The sequence below is a fragment of the Pagrus pagrus genome, assembly GCF_965226575.1.
Source record: "Pagrus pagrus genome assembly, chromosome: 6".
Taxonomy (NCBI): domain Eukaryota; kingdom Metazoa; phylum Chordata; class Actinopteri; order Spariformes; family Sparidae; genus Pagrus; species Pagrus pagrus.
In genome coordinates this window covers 26,347,053-26,358,710 of record NC_140190.1, presented here as the reverse complement: position 1 = coordinate 26,358,710, position 11,658 = coordinate 26,347,053, and positions in this window count along the sequence as shown.

Genomic DNA, 11,658 nt, shown 5'->3' with positions numbered 1-11,658 from the left:
GCGCTCAGACGTCTCTGGTGTCTAGCTGACATCAAACATAAGCAATGTCACCATGCAGGATAACAAACTGCTCATTTATTTGAATGTGAATGATTTTTTGGGCGTATTAAAGGTTTGCATTTGTTCATGCATAGAACATATAACATTTAAAATATGGCAATTTCCATATTTTGTCACCTTCATCACTACTCTGATACTTTTCTTCATATTGGGTTTTAATAAGGGCAGAGCCAAAATTAAACAAGGGGGGAAAAATGGTTGATTTTGCCATCATTGTTATTGTTTACACATACAGCAGTGAAGTGTGCATGACCCCAAACAATGTGGAAATATAGCCAACATTGAATCATACAGTGAATTTGAAGTCTGCTTAGGTCATGGCAGATATCTGGGTAGGTCATATTTAATATCATAATAACAATAGTGATAATAATGATGATGATGATAGTAATCATAATAATCATAATAATAATGGGATGTCCGTGTGCTTGATGTCCACTATTGGAGACAACATTAAAACTAAATCTCACCTGATACACTGTATAATAAATTCCTTACTAGATTACAGGAGACAACTGCATTCTGAGAAGTAATAAAAAAGGTAATAAAAACCCCATAATGAGTTCCACTTTTACGCCAGCCGACTAAATTAATCATTCATGAGAGTGTTAGTCAGTTTTTTAAATGCGCGAGTGATTCGTGTTTGCGACTGTGAGTCCCTGTTGATAAATGGCAAAGTTTACAACCTGCGAGGATGACTTTGAGTGATAAAGGTGTCGTTCTCCTCAGAGCGTTCGGAGGCATTTAACACAGCCGAGTTGACAAAAAAGTACAAAAGCTGAAAAACCCACGAGGCGGGCTAAATTGAATCACATTTAAAGCTAGATTCACTAATAAAAGAAATCCATTACCTGACGGCCTGTGGAGTCTGCTGCAGTGTATTATTCAGAGCAGGGAGAGCCCCATCAATTCATATGAAACAGATTAGCAGCATAGGAACTATCGCAAATTGCTAATGAGTGCCATGAATACACGTTAGGAGTGTAATTGACATAAACCCGTTAACTGCGGCTAAGTGACGGGAATTAAATTTGATTACAATCAAGTGTGGCCTGTGAGTGAACAGTAATGAATAAATTCTCAGTACATTTCACTGAAGTCAAATGATCCCACAGATCATCAGCTACATGATCTGATCCTGCACTCTAAATCCACCCATGACCATCTCAGACCAGACAAATAAAGGTGATCATAATACAATAAAATGAAATGGAATAAAACAGGAGCTCCTACTGATTGAAGGATAAGACTGATATTCAGACTGATATTCATGCTAGCAGACATACAGGTGCACAAAGTGAAATAAAATTAGAATTAGTGGGAAGATGATCCATAAGTATAACACTACATAAAAAACAAACCTTTAGAAGCTTTGTTAAATTGTGCTGGAGCTAAATTTAAAATAAATGAAATGGCAAAGCAGTTTTGTCTGCAAAGCCAAAGACGGATATGAACCTGATTTTATTTGCCATGGAGCTCCAGTTTTGTCCAAAAATGATTAAAGATGAAAGAATCTGCCTCACTGTTGCACTGAGTGAGTGTACCTCTGTTACTGTGGACGTTGGCACTGTTGTTTATTTTGAGTCAATCCCACACGCACCGTCCCTGCTGTAAATACTCACTACAGCACCAAACGTGTACTAATCCGCAGCTAAAAATAGTCCTCGATAAATGTCCGGAAAAACATTTCTGGAGCTTCATGACTGTAATGTAAACAAAATGGCTCTCTATAGGTCGCCTGGCATAATCCAAGTCCATACAAGACCAGAAATCCCAAATTGACTGGGAAAGACTTCATTTTAAAGCCAAAATCTTCACGGTAGCAGCTGTGCTAAGAGTGTTGCTGTAAATGTTGCCTTTTTGGAATTACATTTTGGATCTCAGGACTTCCAGAGAGTATGCCTGAAGCCATTTTATGTTTTTTGTTACAGTTGTTCCCATCTACTTTAGTCGTTTAGGAGAACTCTGTAAAGCCGTTTTGCTCTGAAGCTCCAGAAATGTTTTGTGGACTGGGCGTGGACTACGAATTTTCATTTTTGTGTGAACTTATTCTCTGTTCTTTTTTCTTTGTCTTTTTGGCAGCTAAAACTTGATACAGGTCACGTAAACAGCATATTGCCTTTGGACATTTTCATGGGCTTTTTTCAATTAAGACATGCAGGATATGCTGATATTATCCTGGTTTTAGGAGCATTCACAGTAAAATATACTTTTAAATTGTGGAACTATTTTCTTTCCGTATCACGGTAAAGAAGTAAGCGTGCATCAAGCTTCTCGTGGAGGAAAGGTGAGCTAATTAAGCTAGCTGACGTTACACCTCAGACGAGGAGCGTGTCATCCATGAGTAGATGCACATTTCCTCCAGTGCGGTGCATGAAACTGCTCAGTTCAGGCTCTGTGGATAAATGGAGTAACTGGGTCATGATTTCTAGAAAGAGATGAAGTTGAAGTTTTTCAAATCAATTTTTTTTTGCCGTGTTGAGCACCACAAGCCGAGTGCTATCTAGTTCCATACTTGAGAGATGGCTGATATCTGCAAACCCACAACTCTCGCCAAAACAATCTAGATGGATTAAAAGTGCTACAGGTAAGAGGAAAAATATGAATTTTTAATTTTGTTCCTCGATGGTGCCACCCGTGTCTCATTGCCTTTAGTGAAACAGGCCAGACGAAGGTGGTAAATGGAGCTCATGTCTTATGAATGATATCGTATGTCGCCCCCAACCCTCTGCTTCAGGGGTTAATGGCTTTCAGCAGTAACAGACTGAAGCCTGGCCAGGCGTGCCAGTGGGGAGCACAGCACTGGGCGTGGTGGCATGACTTCATCACCGGTGCAGACAGTGAGTGACAGAAGGAGGTTGAGAGAGTCGATAAGAGGAGATTCTTTCTGAAAGCGTCACATGCAGTGAGTCATCTTCACACAACCTCAGCAGCACAAATCTGTCTTTCCTCTCCTCCCAAAACAAGCCCTGGATAAATAATTGACTGTCTCTTTTCCAGCATTGGTCCACTGGTGTGAGGCGTTTTGTTCTCTGGACTTCGTTCATGGAGATGAAGACAACGTGATTCTTTCTTTTTCTCTCCGCTTCTGCTTCCGTCTCTTTCATTCGCCTATATCTTTCCTGCACAGAACTGTCTGCAGGAAACGATGAATAGTGAGCGTTTTTTTTTTTGTTTAAAGCAATGAAGGGGTTATCTATTATTGAGCAGCAGTCAGCAGCAGCAGCTATCTCTATCTACTAGGCTGCTAAAATAAATATGACACAGCACTGGAGAGATTTGAAAAGATCTGAACTCAGACCTCTTGTGCTGCTCGGAGCATTCTGAGTTGCACATTTACCGGCAAAGCCAAAGCAAGGCGAGCCAGTTGTAAAAAAAAAAAATTTTAAAAATGTTATTCTATGTTGTCAGGTATGATTGAAGAAAATAAAGACACTTTGTGCCTGTCTTTCCTTTGTAAAAAAAACTTGCTTGCTGAATGGCAGAAAAGGAAAGAAAGCTCGCCTGTTATAATGATTTAATCTGTTTTTGGTGTTTGTTGCCTCCCTGTCTTCAGATTTAGGTGTTCTTCCAGTATTTCACTTGAACTTGACTTGTCACAGTTTTATCCTCGGTGGCCCCAAGGGTCAAAACACAAAAAACACATATCTGAAAACATGACAACATTTCACAAAACACAAAAGCACTTCAGTAAACAACGTGACAAAAAACAAATACAACTTTCACAAAACAAAACAACATCGTTATAATGTTGTGTTTTGTGAGATGTTGTGTTTTGACCCTCAGGGCCACCTTATGATCCACTGTCTCCACTTTAACTAACTCTTCCTGCTGTTATATATCCTGTTGCCCACTTGTCCAGCAGTTGCCCCCACACCACATCACAATATATTTATAATATAAGTGTGTATGGCAGAAGTAGAGTTTGTCTGGTATTTTGTGCTGTTATTGACTATATTTAAATTTATATCTTTCCAGTGTTTGGTCCTGGAGCACAGTGTATTTCTGTCAAGGTAAAAAAAAAATGCTCAAAACTGAATTTTTGGACTATAATGGGACACAAAATGTAGAAGCGATAGCCAGAATGTTTTTGGACGTCTGCAGGGTGTTTTGTGCCAGAAAAACACGGCCCTGGAATGAAGAATTAATATTCAAAGTGCACGACTGAAAAATTCATATTGTTGACCAAACCGTCCTGATATTTCAGACCCTGCTCCTCACTTGTCCAGCTGTAGCCCCAAACAAGTTTCCTGCTGTCATTTACCATGGTTGGCCTCTTATATATATGTTATGTTAGGTTAGGTTACATTTATGTAATGCTATGTTAGGTTATGTTATATATGTTATGTTATGTTATGTTATGTTATGTTATGTTATGTTATATATATATGTTATGTTATATATGTTACGTCATGTTATGTTATGTTATATATGTTATGTTATGTTATATATATGTTGTTATGTTATGTTATGTTATATATATGTCATGTTATGTTATATATGTTACGTTATGTTATGTTTTTTTATATGTGTTATGTTATGTTATGTTATGATATATATGTTATGTTATGTTATATTATATTATATATGAATGTTGTGTTGTGTTATATATGTTATATTTTGTTATATATATGTTGTGTTATATATATGTTATGCTATGTTATGTTATATATGTCATATTATGTTGTGTTATATATATGTTATATATGTTATGTTGTGTTATATATATGTTATATTATATATATATATATATATATATATATATATATATATATATATATATATACACATACATATGTATGTTATGTTATGTTATGTTATGTTATGTTATGTTATGTTATGTTATGTTATTTGAGTTGCTTCTTTGCTTTGGCTTTCCACCCTTCTACTCATTTTCTCTGCTTTAGTTGTTTTTGACCATGCTCTTCTTGCCTTTGCCCTCCTTGAGTTTGTTTGGTCATTCTGTAAAATGTCTGTTGACAACTGTGAAAACCACTTTTACCTTAATTAGGACTGCTTATTCCCAAAGCACTACTTGCTCTGCTGCTCACACGACAGGAGTTTTAAAATCCTAACCAATTTTGAAATCAGAATCTTGCACACACTACATAATATGAGCTCATGGGGAAGCAGATTTAAACAAAATGGAGACTGTGAGGCAACAACTTACTGTATTGATGTCAGTAATTTGCAGTGAGAAAAAACAAAAGCAGAAGAAACTAGTCTAGATGAGGAAATGTTTGGGGAAGGAGCTAGAGAGGAGCTTTAACTTTGGTATGAACCAAGCTCCCAGATCTCCTTTGGTTGCCAGGAGGGGTGAATTGGGCTTAAATCAGACCCAATACTCCTGTGACCCCATCCTCAGTCTGTTTCTGATTGCTGCTGCTTGAATGTTACAGGTCTAAATAAAAGATGATTTTGTCGCGTCGGTTCCTCATGAATACTCCACTGACCGGTTCATGAGACGACCTCTCTCACAGTAGGAACAGCAGCGCCCTAGAGCCAAGTCTGGCGGTGCTACTTGCGGGTGAAAAACCAGGCGGGATCACTACCTTGTGGAGTTGCCATCTGCAAGGCACAGAGACAGGATCAGGAACAGATTCAGGCATTGTGGGACTTGGCAATGGAAGCCTGGTGCGTTGAATGTCAGCTCTCTGGGCATCAGAAGCTGGAGCCGGTGAGTGAGGTTGAGCAGTAAGAGGTACAGTAGTTAGATCAGCTCAATGCAGTGTTGACTCGGAGGAAAATCTCCGAGGCTAAATCCAAGCATACGGACTTCTCTGCCGAGTTGTGAACTTACAGAAAAGGGGAACGGATTTAACTCAGGAAAGTTTGTTGACAGGTCTTAGGGAGTGCTTCTGCATGTGTGGAAAAAAAGTGCATAAAGCCTTTTGTGGCTGCAGATGGAGCTGTGTGAAGTCTGATAACTTGGTCCAAGTGAAGTCACTTAAATCAGTCTTTGCTGGGGCTGGAGACTACAAGTTTGAAATGTTGAGAAATCTTGGGGTAAGGAGGTAAAAAGAAAGGAGCTTATGCTGCATTCATCGTGCTGCTCAGATGGTCCAACTTCCTGATTTTGAAAGTTGCTCTTACAAATCCGGTGCGTTCATGTTGCATCAAGACAGAATGTGGGAGCAACATGGGCCATGTTTTGCATTTTATCGCTCAGAGAGGTTAAACAACAGATTGACAGCTGTTTCTGAGATAGATAAACAATGCAAGCCATGAAATATATTTTAGAAATATGGATTTTACCATCAACCCAATGTTTATGTGTCGTCCAACATGTTTCAGTGTCATATAACGTCAACGTGAATTTTACCCGAAATATGTTTTTCCAATCATACTTTGGGTTAAAATCATACTTCCAGTCTTGTTAAGTTTCATAACTGATATATAACTGCCGGCTCTGTCTCAGGAGGAAGAGTGGGTCGTCCAGCAATTGGAAAGTTGCTGGTTCGGTTCCCCTGCTCCCCCGGCTGCAGGTCGAAGTGTCCTTGAGCAAGTCACTGAACCCCAAATTGCTCCTGATGAGCAGGTTGGCACCTTGCAGGCTCTGCCATCAGTGTGTGAATGGGTGAATGAGACAAATGTTGAGTGCTTTGAGCGGTCAGTAGACTGGAAAAGCACTACAGAAATGCATTTAGTCCATTTATGAAACTCACATCACATCATTTCCGTACGTTAACTTACTTATGTAACATAACTAAGAAACAAATGACCCTCGACTCTTTCTCTGATCTCCAGAGGTAAACCTACTGTCTGACCCATCCAACCGGCCTAAAACTGGGGCTTTTCTTGCTCTTTATACTTCTGCACTAGAGGGGCGGTTCAAGAAATGACGCTAGAGGAGAACCTACAGCGTCACGACCAAGCTGCTGCATATGACGCTCTGGGAGCAAGAAGTCTTAAAGCAGTTGAGGAAATTCCAGAAATGCCAACAACAACAGCGCCGTAAATTAGCAGTCAGAGTGGCTCTCCCCCTCAGCAGGCAGTAAACACCTTGTTTAAAAAAAACCTGAGGTTTATGGTTTATGGCAGGTTTACTCCTGCCTTTTTGAACCGTGAACTGCCACAGTGACATGTGACTTAAACCACTTCTGACCTCATCACTTCACAGTGACATGTGAGAGCTTAAGTCCAGTGATTCACAGCAGGGTCACATCGCATCACATTACGTGTGCTGAGCGCATATATATGGCAGAGGGAGAGTTTGTGCTGTCATTGAATATCTTACATTTGAATCTGTTTCATGCTGCAGTGTTTTGTTCAGGAGCACAGTAAGAACCAACTGTTTGAGACACAAAGTGTTCCAGTGAAAGCCAGAAAAATATTGTTTCTGTGTCTTTGGAAGGTCTGCAGGGTGTTTTGTGCCAGGAAAACATGGCCTTGGAATGAAGAATTAACATTCAGAGTGCAGGACTGAACAATTAATTTTAAAAAAATAAAAAAGAAGTACAGAAAATTGCTCTGCAGTTGATTAATTCAGGAAGGAATGTTTTTCTTTTGTTCCTTCAGATTTAGATGTTTCTAACTTTTTCCTGTTATTTCAGACCCTCCTCCTCACTCACCCTCGGTGACTTTCTTGACTTCATTCCCCCGATTAGTCTCCAACATGCACACCTGCTCCTTATTTGTCATTACCTCAGTATACAAACTCTCCAGCGATCACTTACTTACTTCTTGCCCGATTATCTAAGTTGCCTCTTTGCTTTCCAACTTAATCATTCTTTTGCCTGCTTTCGTTGTTTCTGACCACTTCCCTGCTGCACTTGCCCTTTTATCAATTGGTTTGTTTATATGTACTACAAAATGTCTGTTGACAGCTGTAAAAACCTATTTTAATTATAAGTCAATTAGGCGTGTTTCCACAGTACCTGCTCTGCTGCCCCGTTCACTGACTCTGCTTCTGAGCGCCGTCGCGTCTCGATTATTAATGAATTCAGGAAGTTTTGTTTTCGCTTCGGCTTCTTTAGATTGTCTTGCATTTTGATAGATTCACCAGATGAAATGAACACATTTTTTTAGGGAATTGCTTCGAGCACCTTAATTTGAGGAAATTGGGTCACACGTAACTTTGATGTTCGACTCTTTCAATTCAACTTCATCTGAACTTAGTATCCCACTCTCAGTCTTCCCTGAAGTATAGATTCAGAGGGAAGATAAACAACTCTGTCTTCAACTTGGGTCAGTGCCTTGTAAATGACCTGCCAGCTTTATTTGAGTTATAAAATTAATATTTGATTAATATTTAAACCTTTTGATGTCATTATCTGTGATATAAACACTATTTGATTTATTGTAAAGCCTTTAAGAAGAAGGAAACATCTTCCTGAGAATCCACACACTGCATTTTTCCTCTCTTCCTCTTCCATCTTCTTCTTCCTCCCACCTTCCCCCCTTTTACCTTCCTCTCCCCCCTCTGCTTCCTGTGGCCCATTGTTCTTTTCTGCCCTGAAGCTTCCGAAGTTTTAAATTTAGCCGGCGAGTCTTGTGGAGGGATCAGTACTCGTGTTGCTTTCAGAGGACGCCCTCAGTGTTTGTAGGAAGTAGTTCAGTCTAATCTTGTTTTTTACGGTGTGAGTCTCGAACACAGCGAAACCAGACACTTGTTCTAAAGCCAAAGCTGTACACTGATACGGTCCATGTACAGGAAACTGAATGACCCACTGGAGCAAGCAAGCTGATACCTGATGATAATAATATCACTTAAAGAAAGACTAAAAGTATACATCTATACTGTTTTACATCATGACTTCATCCTATGGAAGATTTATTTCTATTTCTCTCAATCAGTGCCCAAACCTTTAAGTATCTAAAGGGTCATTTCACTTAAATCCCAAACATTTTCTCCTACTAACTTCCAGTGGTACAGCCAAACACACATTTGCAGTTGTGTTTGCTGAGGTTTGGAGATATTTAATGCGGAGACTTGTGCCACTGCCAAACTACAATGGATGTGATGTGAATAGAATTTGGTTGTGGTGCTCAAAGCACTGAAAAATAAACCACATTTGGGAAAAAAATCAACAGAAACGATGTTCTGGTTTTTATTACATTTTGGCACATCATCAAAAAAGAGTACAGATATTGTCTAAAACACCTTGAAGTTGCAGAACTTGTTTCTGTTCTGTTTTCTTGTTGGGAGACAGCGTTTGTGTCGTTCAGCAGCTTTTATTTTCATAATCTTCATATTTTTTATGAGATATATTCATGTCGTGGTGAGACTCAGCGTTAAGTGCTTCTATTCCAAAAAGTGGGGGAGTCAGTTGGGCGATGTTCTGACAGCAGGCAAATCCTCATGTTTTGGTCCAGACGTCGCCAACATATCTGCATGGTACGACGGCTACGACGTAGGCATCAGCAACTCTCTGATGCCTACGTCCTCTGCTGGTGACGCAGCTTTCCAACACGGAAGCACAATCAGTTTTTCGATCCACACCCTCTCCAAACAATCGCACTGTCAAGTCGTGTCAAGTTGCAGCAGCATGGCTCTGCTCGGTCGCTCTGATGCTCTGACGCTCTCTCTGGATTTGACATCTCCATTGTGAGTCACACTCCGACTGACACAAAAGACGCTTGGGAATCTTATATGATCGGCCAAAGCGTTCGAACTGAGACAATTTATTTTTTTCCAATTTTAAAGGCTTTTCAAACCACCTACAAATGTGGTTTGGATTGGATTTCCAAAAATTGCACTTCATGTGCTTACTTGCCATTCGGACTTCCTGAATTCAATCTGGATACAATCTACTTATGCCAAAAAATGGATTTAGGGCTGTCTGTCTGAACAAAGCCTTGGTTATGCGCTTTCCAGCCAAGAGTCGGCCTACATGAGAAGATTGAAACCCTGTCAATATGATAAAGAACAAGATATAGAGATAGTATAATAGAGCCAGCAGATAATAAGCTTGGCTTGGAGACTGTTAAAAACAGCTAGCTTGGCTTCATCCACAGGAAAACAAGTCTGCGTACAGCTCATCATATCTCATTGTTTAATCTGTTCACAAAGAAAAATCCAAAGATGCAAAACACCAGTTGTTTCTTTGGTTGGCAGGAAGAGGTTTTTTTTTTTAAATCAACCTGGACCAAGCCAGGCTATCTGTTTCCCTCTCCTTCCAGTCTTAATGCTAAACTATCCACCTCCTGGCTCTGAATCCACACACACACACACACACGCACACGCACGCACGCACACACACAAACAAGACATGCTGAGCTGCTCACCTAGCTCACAGTCAGAAAGAGAAACAGCAAATAATGTTTAACTATGTTGAACTTCATGTATTTAAGTTGGTGCTTGAAAGATTATGTTACCTCGTCTATAACGATTATTTTCATGTAGACTAATCTGCTGATTATTTTCCTGATAATCACTTCGTTGTTTGTTCTGTATCTGAAAATGGTGAAAAATGTCGATCACTGTTTCCGAAAGACCAAGACAACATCCTCCATTGTCTTGTTTTGTCCACAACCCAGATATTCAGTCAACTGTCATAGCGAGTAGAGAGACCAGATAATAATCACATTTAAGAATCAGAGAATTTTGACTTTTTCTTGGCTCTTTCCTGGCAAACCAGGCAAATGTTTGGGACCCAGAAAACGTTTTTGGCACATTGGCACATTTTGCAATGATAACTATAAACCCCCTCAACTTTGCATAAAGGCACTATATGTGCATTACTGATACCTCAAACACCCTCGCTGGGGTCCCTTCTGGGAGAACGGGAAAATCAGGAAAAAGCAGCAGCTCTGAAAATGTGCCAACTGCAGTAACTGCAAACCCTCCCCCTTAAAAAACCAGTGGATGATTTGCAAATGGAGGAAAGCTCCCTCAGGGGCCCCACCATGTTATTCCCATTGAACTTGCATTGCATCTTTGAAGTTATTTTAATTATTGACCTAGGTTTATATTATTCTAGTATTTAATGTTATTTATGTTTTTAAAAATCTAAAATCTGAATATTTGAAATAAAATAAATGTTTGGATTTTGCACATTTTTTGTTGAAGTAAGATTATTTATAATGTAAAGACAGGTTACTTTAAACATGTACTCTCATACAGTTACTAATTACCTGTTAAACAATATAGTCAGTAATGTAATCCAAGTATCACAAGATTAAAGTAAGGTAACTTGATTACTTTATGTTACTTTTACACCAAACATATACAAATAAAGACAAGAGGAAAAAAATATCAATAAGATGACTTTTACTTCATCATAATAACGAGTGCGTATTCTGTGAGAACACAGAGTACAGTGTGTGTAGTTTCACTCGAGACCAGAGTGTTGTGTGAGACTGGTGAACTGTTATGTGTGCACATGTGCCTGGTAGCAGATTAGTATATCATTCCTATTTTAAAACTGTAATCCTGTTAGTAATTTTACTTAATGTATCTGTAATCTAATTACAACTGATTTTCTGTAACTTCACCATAATACAGTTACCTTTTCTTGTATCCTAATTACGTAATCCCGTTACATGTATTCTGTTACTCCCAAAACCTGCATAAAGTGATGAATGCTGGTTGGAGGGCCCCTGGAAAGTGTCGCCTACAGAACCCAAAGCGACTGGAATCACCACTGCTCAGACCGG